Genomic DNA, 11,993 nt, shown 5'->3' with positions numbered 1-11,993 from the left:
GTGATGGATAATTATGCCGGATGTGGTTCATCATGTAACAGTCATAACATAGGGTGACACAGAACTAGCTCCAATTCGTCAATGTAATGTAGGCATGTATTCCGAATATAGTCATACGTGCTTATGGAAAAGAACTTGCATGACATCTTTTGTCCTACCCTCCCGTGGCAGCGGGGTCCTAATGGAAACTAAGGGATATTAAGGCTTCCTTTTAATAGAGAACCGGAACAAAGCATTAACACATAGTGAATACATGAACTCCTCAAACTACGGTCATCACCGGTAAGTATCCCGATTATTGTCACTTCGGGGTTAACGGATCATAACACATAATAGGTGACTATAGACTTGCAAGATAGGATCAAGAACTCTCATATATTGATGAAAACATAATAGGTTCAGATCTGAAATCATGGCACTCGGGCCCTAGTGACAAGCATTAAGCATAGCAAAGTCATAGCAACATCAATCTCAGAACATAGTGGATACTAGGGATCAAACCCTAACAAAACTAACTCGATTACATGATAAATCTCATCCAACCCATCACCGTCCAGCAAGCCTACGATGGAATTCCTCACGCACGGCGGTGAGCATCATGAAATTGGTGATGGAGGATTGTTTATGATGACGACAGCGACGAATCCCCCTCTCCGGAGCCCTGAACGGACTCCAGATCAGCCCTCCCGAGAGGTTTTAGGGCTTGACGGCGGCTCCGTATCGTAAAATGTGATGATTTCTTCTCTCTTATTTTTTTCTCCCCGAAAGCAGTTATATAGAGTTGGAGTTGGAGTCGGGAGGTCTCTAGGGGGCCCACGAGGTAGGGGGTGCGCCCAAGGGCGGAGCCCCCCACCCTCGTGGCAAGGGTGTGGGCCCCCTGGTCTTCATCTTTGGCGAGGATTTTTTTATTATTTATTGTAAGATATTCCGTGGAGTTTCATGTCATTCCGAGAATTTTTGTTTGCTGCACATGAAACAACATCATGGCAATTTTGCTGAAAACAGCGTCAGTCCGGGTTAGTTCCATTCAAATCAACAAGTTAGAGTCCATAACAAGGGCAAAAGTGTTTGGAAAAGTAGATACGATGGAGGCATATCATGCACTCTTACCCAGACACAGTCTTGAAGGTTGGGATTTGAGTCCCCGTTGAGTCGTCGGAGGAGGAATGAGATGTTCCCTGATAGTTTGAACCGGACGGGTCAAGAGGTTGTCAAAAGAGACCCGCCTTGGGATATGATATGTCAGAAATATTTGAAACCTCCAGTCAACGTTTGCGAGGTTCTAGGTTACTCGGTAAGCCGGAAGATAAAACTCCACCGCCACTATTCTGGGTTGTGCTTCAAGCTTCATGTTGCTGCTTCTTCAAAAGAAAGTTGGGATCCAAGTAAGCTAAAGGGTGAGAAAATCTTACTTTCTGGCTTCCTTGTCGGGTTTTCTGTGTTGGCAGACGTTCTGAGACAGAGTAATTACCTCTTCATCATCTGGCCTCCGCATCATCCTGATAATGGTCATTGTCAATAAGTTGTACAAAAAATGAGCCAAGGGAGTCAAGTTCTACCTCTGACTCATCATTATCATCATTATCGTCCAAGTTAAATAACTCGGCGGCTTTGGTCTTCTTCTTGGCAGGCTTTTTTGATAGCCTTGCTCTTGGTCCGGGTGTTGGTGTCAAAACCGGATCTCGGGTAGGGGGTCCCGAACTGTGCTTCTAAGGTGGATGGTAACAGGAGGCAGGGGACATGATGTTTTACCCAGGTTCGGGACCTCTTGATGGAGGTAATACCCTACATCCTGCTTGATTGTTCTTGATAATATGAGTAGTACAAGAGTTGATCTACCACGAGATCAAAGAGGCTAAACCCTAGAAGCTAGCCTATGGTATTATTGTTGTTCCTACGGACTAAACCCTTCGGTTTATATAGGCACCGGAGGGGGCTAGGGTTACATAGAGCCAGTTACAAGGAAGGAGATCTACATATCTGTATTGCCAAGCTTGCCTTCCACGCCAAGGAGAGTCGCATCCGGACACGGGACGGAGTCTTCAATCTTGTATCTTCATAGTCCAACAGTCCGGCCAAAGGATATAATCTAGCTGTCCGGATACCCCCTAATCCAGGACTCCCTCAGTAGCCCCTGAACCAGACTTCAATGACGATGAGTCCGGCGTGCAGATTGTCTTCGGCATTGCAAGGTGGGTTCCTCCTCCGAATACTTCATAGAAGATTTAGAACACGAGGATCGTGTCCGGCTCTGCAAAACAAGTTCCACATACCACCGTAGAGAGAATAATATTTCCATAAATCTAATCTGCTGACGTACCCCGTAGTGTGACATCACACCACAGCCAGGTCTTTATTCAAATCATTTTTCATAACCAATCTCAGCGTGTTTCGTGAGGCGGTTTCCTTGGCACGTCTTGTCGGAGCAGAGATCGTGTCCCCTTCATTACATCATTCTCATCAATACGGACGTGGGTAACCCAACCGTGCCTATTGGTAGGACTCCTAGATCTTAGGCAAGTCCCAAACGGCCACGAGGAGGACGCTTGATATTCACCCTCTTTATAAAGGGGACAAGGCCTTTTCCTCTCGATCTTAATCGAATCCGCCTCCTGCCTCGAGTTACAACACCCAAAGCTCAGGTTTAGGCACTTCGGACCTTCAACTATGTCCGGATCCAACCTTCAAGGTCGGTGGATGCCTCCTCCGTCACGGTGGACAACATCAAGAAGTTGAGAGAGGCCAGATATCTGACCGCCAAAATTTCGCATCGGCTGCCTACCCGAGGGCAAGTCGTCCCTACTCCTGAACCCAGCGAGAGCGTCGTGTTCATCTCCCACTTCCTCCGAGGACTAGGCCTCGCTCTAGATCCCTTTTTTAGGGGTCCTATGTTCTATTACGGGCTAGATTTTCACGATCTGGCCCCGGATTCCCTTCTTCACATCTCGACATTTATTGTCGTATGTGAGGCCTTCCTCCGCATTACCCCTCACTTCGGCATGTGGCTCAAGACCTTCGATGTGAAGCCGAAGATGATCATGGGGCAGCACGCAGCGTGCGGAGGCGCTTTAATAAGCAAAATCGCTGACGCTCCATGGCCCGAGGGCTTCTTCCCAGAGGTGTCCGGATTGTGGCAGCGGGAGTGGTTCTACATCACAGCTCCCCGAAGTGCCAAGTGGGTAGCTGCCCCCACCTTTCGCTCAGGCCCCCATCACAACTGATGTCATGGATCAGCAGGGGGCTGAGCTGGGGTCCAGCCAAGGATGTTCCAATACTGCAAAGCCACATCCGAGATCTCTTTGAGAGAGATTTCAGTCTGGTTATGGTAGTGCAAGTTATGCTAGTTCGTCAAGTCCAGCCTTGCAAACGCCGGCCTCTTCGCATGTGGGAATTCAATCCGGAAGGACCGCGAGCTATTCAACATTTCCTCGGCATGACGCATGAAGAGATGACAAATTGTTCTTCGGACCACAAATAATGTGTCCGAACATCACTGAGGATGCAGGTCTGAGCTGCAATCGCCCGGATACCCAAGTAAGTAGCCCCGCATCCGAACACACTGTCCGTTTATTTATCGCAACATTGCCCTAAAAAAGATGCTCTTTGACCCAGGATTGGATAGCGAAGGCAAAGTTGATCAGGTGTCCGACCCCCCTCCCTGAGACCTCACCAAATCCCGTGCTAACCAGGATGCTGGAGATCGTGCCTTATCAAGCGCCCTCAGGAGAGGATGAAGGGGGGGACAAGGAGGCTAGCGCCTCCGCGAAGGAGGTTAGCCGGGGAGGAGGAACTGAAACTTCCTCTCCCCAGGGAAGGAAGAGAACCGCCTCTAAGGACCCGGAGACAATGGTCTCCAAACGGGGGAAGAAATCTCCACCGGCGGGTCCTGCCCTGGGGGATACCCTGGCCGCACTATGCCCTCACGGGGATTAGCCCTCCACCGAGCTGTAAGTAAAAGGGTACTTAATAATGAAAATATCTCGCTTTACCTCTAAGGAAAATAACCGAGGCATTTATCCTACAGCTCGGATCTTAGCCCTTCTCAGCAGAGCTCATCTTCAGGGGATCTTCTTCCAGAGATGATGGAGAGCGAAACGCCTCCCCCTGCCATACCGCCTCATGAGGCGGGCGACCCCGAGGTGTCATCGCGGAGGGTTTCAATTGATCCGGCAAGGCTAGAAGGTAATCCTATGGCCACCCGAAGTCCTCAGTATCCGGCTCTTGAAGAGAGCAATCAAAAGAGTCCAGCACCGTCTGGTGTGCAGTTGGTCGTACTGAGGGATCTGCTAGAGCAAGCGGCTATCTCAGATGAGCACCGCACACTAATGGGTACGGTGATTGAAAGGATTTCCTTCGCCGAAAGCGGGTTGCATGAAGCCTTTATGAGTCTACTGACGGGTTTTGAGGTACATGAAATGATGTACATTTTTGACAGTACCGCACATTTTTTGATGTGCCCTGTGTAAATAGTAGCCCCTGAGACTCTGGTTGTCGTCGAAAATGGCAGCAAACAGAGGATCATAGTCCCAGGTAGTAACCCGACCGCCTTTATGTGCAAGTGGTTGAAGCTCCGGTGGCTAGCCGGACTGATGGGTTTGCCGAACTAAAGCGGCAGCTGGATGCGGCAGATGCCGACATCGTGCTTGTTAACAAGCGGCTTGACGAGGCATAGGGTAAGTGATTTTTCTGGTGATTGTCACATATTAAGAGCAGCATGACGCCAGTATCTTTAATATGTTGTGACTGCAGATGGAGCTGCCACCATGGAGACCCTTCGGGCAGAGCTTGCCCGAGCCTAGGAGCAAGCAAGGAGTAGCAATGCGGCCGCTTTAAAGGCGACCGAAGAGTTAAGGGCCGAACAGGCCGCGCATTGAGAGAGCAAAGAAAAATAGCCAAGATGGCTGTAGAGTTAAAAGATGCTGCTGACCATTACCAGCTTCTTGAAGAAGAAAACCGGGCGAAGGCGACAGACCTAGAAAAGGCCCGGGTTGCTGTCAAGGAGCTGCATCAAGCTGCGGATATTGTATCTGGGAAGCCCTTGTTGTTGCGGACTAAGTTCGGGGACACGAAGTATGCACCTCTGGACCGGCTATGGAGTTCTGCGGCCACCTACTTGGATTTGGCTGCAAGTGCTGCTGATGCGGCCAAGTACTTCAAGGATCGGAAAGATCACGAAGTGGAAAACTATTTTGGTGGCAGTTTCATGCTCCAGCCCGTCCGCTGCTGTTGGATGAGCAAATGGCCGAGTGGGCCGAGCTCCATAGATTATCCGGACTTGCCATGAGGTCTATTGTGGATCATCTGTGGCCGAAAGGGCCAAGGCCGAATAGCTACTTTAGCTTAGTGCAACAATTCCTTGGTGCTGTGCCACACATCGATGCTGTAAAGAGGTCGGCGTGCATAGAAGGCTCGTGGATGGCCCTTTCCCGTGTCAAAACATACTGGGCGGAGATGGATGCCGCCTGTGTTGCGGCACAGGGTTCGGCCATAGGCCGAGTGGCTGCCGAGCACTACTTTGAAGAAGTTCTTGAAGGCGCTCATTTGATAGAGGCTCAGTGCTCGAAGAATATTATGTTTGAGTGACATGTATTCCCATTGTAAAAACAATGTTTTGTTGAGTTTATCAAGGCTGTATTTATACTTTTGCCCGAAAGTACTATGATGCCTCTTGTGCGGTCGTTTATGTGTATATGTATATAGCCTGAAAGATGGCAGTCGTCGGCTTCAGCCCCCATGCATATAATGCGGGGGTGTTTGCAGAAGACGCATGTTCACACTTGATCCAACGTCTTGGTCCATTAAGGAGGTGATAGCGCAGTGAACTAGGCAATCAGACTATAATGCTTTAACACTTTCAGTTAGCCAGAGGAGTTTGACAGTGGGGCTACTATATAGCCCCTGGTGGCTCCGCGCTCATCCGAATTCGGGGCTTGTACATGCCTGGCCGGGAAACGGCCCTTCATTAAGGCAGAGGAATCCCGAAGATTCCGCTAGGTCATCGAGTGGTTGACCAGTCTCACGCTATATCATGACACTCAGCTTTCAGCTTTCTCTACTGAGGTGCTCATCCGGATGAACCAGGGCACAATCGCAGTAGTTCTCCTGGTGCCGCCTTAGCCGATAGAGCGGAACATAAGGCAGCAAAACATAGGAGCTGGGCAAACCCAACATTTGACCAAAGACATGATTCGGAGCTGATGCATATAAGGCCAAACTCGCAACGCCGAACACTCCCTAAGGTATTCGGTCTTTATGATGTAAACCGGGCTAAACAGTTCCCTTTGTAATAAGCCCCTGGTGTCCAGGTACGTGCAATATTATGACGTGGCCACATGCCAATACGTCAGCATCCTTCTCAATTGTACTGAGTTCCGGGGGATGTGTATCAACAAGAGACAGTAAAAAAGGTTTACGCAGGGTCTTAATCTAAAAAGAATCCTTGGAACGGGTCCCTGCTGCACGTCTGCGCATGTGTCTCCGTTGTGCCGTATCATGGACAGGTGTAGCACGATGGTCATCTGTAAAACAGAGGAACTTAGCTGAAAAGTTGTCGTGCAAAAGGTAGGTTATACTAAATAAACCATGTACAGCTCAAGATGAGTAAAGTTGAGCCTTATTGTCACTTGTTTACACGCGTTGAGCCCCTTGTATTGTTATAGGGGTATAGCCATCAAACCTGTATCAATTATATATAGCTACACTGGACTCGTCAAACCGCGTCCGTGGTCTTAATGACCTGTCAGATGCTCTAGTTGGTGAGGCCGTTTAGTGTGCGGAGCCGCACGGTCTTCCACGCGCAAGGAGCACCCAATATTTCCATTTACTGTAATGATGCCACGTGGACCGGGCATCTTAAGCATGAGGGAAGTGTAATGCGGTATTGCGTTAAAGCGAGCGAAAGCTTCGCGTCCGAGTAGTGCTTGGTAGCCACTTTGGAACAGAGCGATGTGGAAGGTTAAATTTTCGCTGCGGAAGTTATCGAGAAAGCCGAATATAACCTCTAGTAGCAGGGAGCCCGTGCAATGGGCTTCTGGGCCTGGCGTTACTCCTTTAAAGGTAGTATTGCTATGGCTAATTTTTGTTGGGTCTGAAAGTGCTAGTGATCAACTAGAGGGGGGGTGAATAGGCGATTTTTATGGAAGTCTTCAAAACATGGAAGTTTCGAAGACAAACGATAGAAACAAACCAATTACGATGAAGTGGAAGGTAGACTACACTAAGCAAGCCATAGTCAAGTATTCAATGAGATGAAGGCACAAAGACTACTAGCAGCTAGGCAGTATAGATCAGGATGGAAGATAGTACGATGCCAAACAGAACAAGCAGTCACACAGTGAAGGCAAATAGATAATGCAAACAGGCAATGACTTCACAAGGACCAATATGCAAATAAAGAGGTGGGAAGAATGGAACCAGTGACTCGTTGAAGACAATGATTTGTTGGACCAGTTCCAGTTGCTGTGACAACTGTACGTCTGGTTAGGGAGGCTAAGATTCAACCCAAAAGACCACGTCTTCACCTTATTCCCCTTGAGCTAAGGACACCCAGTCCTCGCCCAATCACTCTGGTAAGTCTTCAAGGTAGACTTTCAAACCTTCACGTACTTGTGGAGATCCTCTTCAACTTATGATGACAATTCATCATGCATGATTTGATATAACGAAGATAATGACATGCATAATGAAAAATGGACGTCTGCAAAATGACCTAAGTGCGGAAGTTATCATCGCACATGCGGAATTTATCATCGCATCACAGAATAGCAAATAAGTAGCAGACGACCATTGAGTTTAAGTGTTACAACTCAAAGAACAAAATGTATCGAAAAGCGAGAGTTGTAAGCACTTGGCAAAAGTAGCAAAAAGTAAAGCAACCACCCATATGGACCCGCCTGAAGACTATCAACTCATATGCTTCTCCCCCTTTTGTCAGTAAGGACCAAAAAGGATTGAAGACATAGAGCACCTACTCGTTCCCATGAGGTGCAGGCGAGGCAGCAGGGTCGTCGTTGAGGTCCGGTGGTGTAGAAGAACTTGGTGCAGTGTCGACACACGCTGAAGTTGGAGGAGGTGAAGTTGCATCATCTTGGTCATCGATGACTCTGGCATTCACGGTCGCAGCTGAGGACGAATAGTCAGAGTCTTCAAGTGAGGGAGTCCGATGCAAGTGAGCATTCCTTGGAGGAGTTGAGTCAAACTTGAATCTTTCAGTGAAACCATCGTCCTGCAGATCAGCTTCAGCACTAAGCAATGTCAAACTCTTCCAAGACCTCCGACAGGTTTCATGAGTAACAAAGGCATTCTTGGTGGCAAGATTGCGAATGCGATTGACATCCACCAAGAGGCTTTGCATCTGATGCTTAAGCCAGTTATGATGCTTGTCCTGTTTCTGGTGTAGCGCGACGAGAAGCTCTCGGTCATTGAGAACACAAGATCCCTTCCGAGGCCTTTGGGCAATGGTGCTTCCAGTGGCGTCAGTTTGAGCGCGAGGGTCACGTGTATTGCCAGCCAAGGGATAAACATGCGAGACTGCCTGAACTCCTTCAATGGGCTGGGTGAAGCTTTGACGATCAGCATTGTGAAGATAAATCGGATCCTTAGCAGGCTCTGGGTAAATAGGTTCAACAGACAGATCAACCTCTGGCAAGAATACAAGATGATTGCGCGGAGACGGCTGATAGTTGATGGCAGAGTGAAGCTTGATAAGACGCATTACCCATGGAGCATAGAACTTCAACCCAAAAATGTCGGAGCCAGATGCAGTCAATTGTCTGATGAAAAAGTATTGAGCATTGAAGCTGATGCCATTGAAGATATAGAAAACCAAAGTCTTCATGGCTCCTTCAAGCTTCGCTACAGATGAATGTCCTCTGACAAGCCATAGAGTTTTTCTGATGATATGATAAATGGTGCGAGGCAGATACTCTTGGTCTTCAACAAAGAATTCAGATGGGTAGTCAGCGTCGTGAGGCAAAGGCTTCATGATGCTCAACATTTGGCTCATGTTGGGTTCTGGCTTCTGAAAAATGCTCTCCAAAGCATTCTGGTGTTGTTGACAACCTGGTTCATAATATTCACCAGGAGTGGGTACGCCTGTGAGATCAATGATATCAAGAGATTTGGCTTCATGATGGACATTGCCTGTCATCCACTCAAGGACCCAAGTCTTTGGATCCCTGTTGTAGCCGCGAATGTGAAGAGTTGCATAGAACTGTAAGAGAAGCTCTTCATTCCAGTGTTCCTTGTCTATGACAAACTGCAGGAGTCCAGCATCTCTGAAGCAATCCAACGCTTCTTCTAGACATGGCAGGCCAGCTATAGCTTCAGTATCAAGACGCATATGGGGAAATATGCGCCCTTGATTGTATAAGACGCGGGAATAGTAGCTACGCTGCTGATAGCTCCAGAACCGATCTGAGGAAATACGGGGTTTGGTGTAAGGATTCTTGGCGCTGTTGAAGAAGGTGTTATGTGCCACGAAGCCATTCACATTGAAGACCCCAGGAGAGGTTGCAGTGCCTGGGAATCTTGGAAGTCTTGGCTTGGGCTTCTGGACATGAGGTCTGTGCTCGACATGATAGTCAAATTATGGACCCGCGGCAGGTGGAGGAACCAGAATGGGCCATCGGGCCATAATAGGCTGACCACGATCAAATGTCAGCTCAATTGTATGAGGTCTTGGAGGGGGTACATGAGCATTGGCATTGTCGTTGACATGGGCTTCAGGGGCCACATTGGCTTCAGGTGCTTCAGTATTGGCTTCGGGCGCTGCAGTGGCTTCAGGTGCATGCACTTCTGGCACCACATTAGCTTCAGGCGCCACATTAGCTTCAGCCATGACAACGTCATTGGCTTCGGTGTTGGTGTTGGTGGCCGCCTCAGTATTGTTAACCTCCACTTCATGAGCTGGAGGGTCATACATGTTCTCCTCGAGAACAAAATCTTGGTGGGACGGGGGTGTAGCAACTCTTTCTACTTCAACTCTTGGTTCTTCTGCTTCATCGGCTGATGCAGCCGGAATATCTTCAGCCGTTTTGGCTTCAGACTCAGAGACGTTTATAGTTGGAGTGACTTGGGGCCTTGATCCTTTGCGAAGCCCGCGGAATGCTGGTGACGCTTGTGGAGATGGATTCGGCTGGGCCTCAAAGTCATCGTCATCTTGTGGTTGGGGAGCACTTGGGGTGTCTTGTTGTTGTGGGTGATCAGCCCATGATGCATCCTGAGCAGTTGGCGTCAGAGGACGACCAATGCTGATGAGCTCGCTATGTGTGAGCACAGGTGATGATACCAAATTGCGCTCGATCTGAGGAAGGACTTCATCATCTTCAACATTGTCGTGAGGACCAATGTCTTCAGCTACGGTGGGGTCAACAGCTGGATTGTCTTCATCTTCAGGAGCCTCTGTGGAAGCAGGCCCATGAACTATCAACTGGCTCTCTCGATGTTCGGACGCAGGACGAGCCACAGAGATTGGCTCGACCTCAAGGGGCTCTGTGGGAGCAGCCCGATCTCTCTTCTTGGTCTTCCATTTCTTGGTTGGGGGAGCATCATCAGTGGTGGCTTTGGTCTTGCGTTTTCTGGCTTCGGCTTCAGCTGCCCTTGCTTTCTTGAGTTTTGAAGCCACTGTGGGGACCTTAGGCTTCGAGCCTATCATACTTGCTGGGAAGACAATGCGAGGTTCTTCCTGCCTTGATGCTTCTGGTTCTGCCACAGCTGGCTTCTTCTTCTTCTTGGCAGCCATTCTGGGGTCGATGCCTGGTCGCCCCAAAGCCTTGCAATTTTCAGCTTCATTGTATCCTTGAACGCATTTGGCAGCAAGATCCTTCATGCGCTCACGAGAACCTTTGGCTTCTTCATGTTTCTTGTGGAATGCTTCCTTGAGCTCATGCATCATGACCTTGAAGTTTTGAATGTCTTCAACATTTAGCTTGGCCATGTGCTTCCTGAACTGAGCCTTTTCATAATCGATCTTATGCTTCAACTCAACAATTTTCTGAGCTAGAGCCATCTCAGGAGCAATGGCTCCATGGAAGGCGACGTTGAGGCCAATTGGAAGCTGAAGATCATCAAAGCTGACATTTGGGCTGTTGAACCACTCATCAATGAACTTGTTAGTGCTTGATCAGTGAGTTGCATGGGCTTCTTCACTTTGGCGGGCTTGGAGATGCATGAAAGATTTTCAGACTGCACACTAGCTTCAGGAGGTGCAGTGGCTAGAGGCTTCACCCGTGAAACCTTTGGTGCAGGGGAAGGCTTCGAAGCTTTAGGTTTCTTCAGCTTCTTTGGCTTCGGTGGTGCAGGCGCTTCATCAGAATCAGCGTCGTCTGCAGGTTGATCCATGACTGCCCCTTGAACCTTTATGTGAGTGATGAGACTTTGTAAGTTATAGAAGGGCCCAACAAGATTAGGTTTAGCTTCGCGTGAGCCATCGGCACGAGGAGCAGAGGGGGCTGGATTGAAGTCTAATCCTCGCGACTTCTTGTTTTCTTTGGCTGAGTTCTTGGCAAACTGGAAGTTGTGCTTGAACAGATTGTCGTCACGACACCATAGCAATGAAAATGGGTCTGCATCTGCAGGCTGTGGTCCATGGACCATGCAAGGATAGAAGCCTTGCTCAATGGCTTCAGCTCTGGACCTGGGTTGAAGATTTCTGTACAAGATGTCTCCCCAGGGTCGCTTGATGGCATTCTTCTTAGCATATTCCTGGGTCACGAATCTGTACTTGTACCATTGTTCTGCCCAATATCTTCGAATCCATTGGATTCAGGTTTTCCGCTGATTGTAGTCCTCCTCTGGATCTATCTTGTACAGCTCATAGAGGTCAGGAGGCAAATTTCTTGAGGTGTTTCCACGGCGCTGTCTGCCATCCTTCCTTGCAGATTTCTCTGTTGCCATGAAGTTTAGACTGAAAGGCTTCAACACTGTCAAAGTCTTCCGTCTATTGGTCAGACAAGAACTGGCTTCAGGAGAATTTATACGATGTTGTAAGAACT

The sequence above is a fragment of the Triticum aestivum genome, chromosome 6A, assembly GCF_018294505.1.
Source record: "Triticum aestivum cultivar Chinese Spring chromosome 6A, IWGSC CS RefSeq v2.1, whole genome shotgun sequence".
Taxonomy (NCBI): domain Eukaryota; kingdom Viridiplantae; phylum Streptophyta; class Magnoliopsida; order Poales; family Poaceae; genus Triticum; species Triticum aestivum.
The sequence above is the reverse complement of the archived record's forward strand: the minus strand, read 5'-3'. Positions refer to the sequence as shown.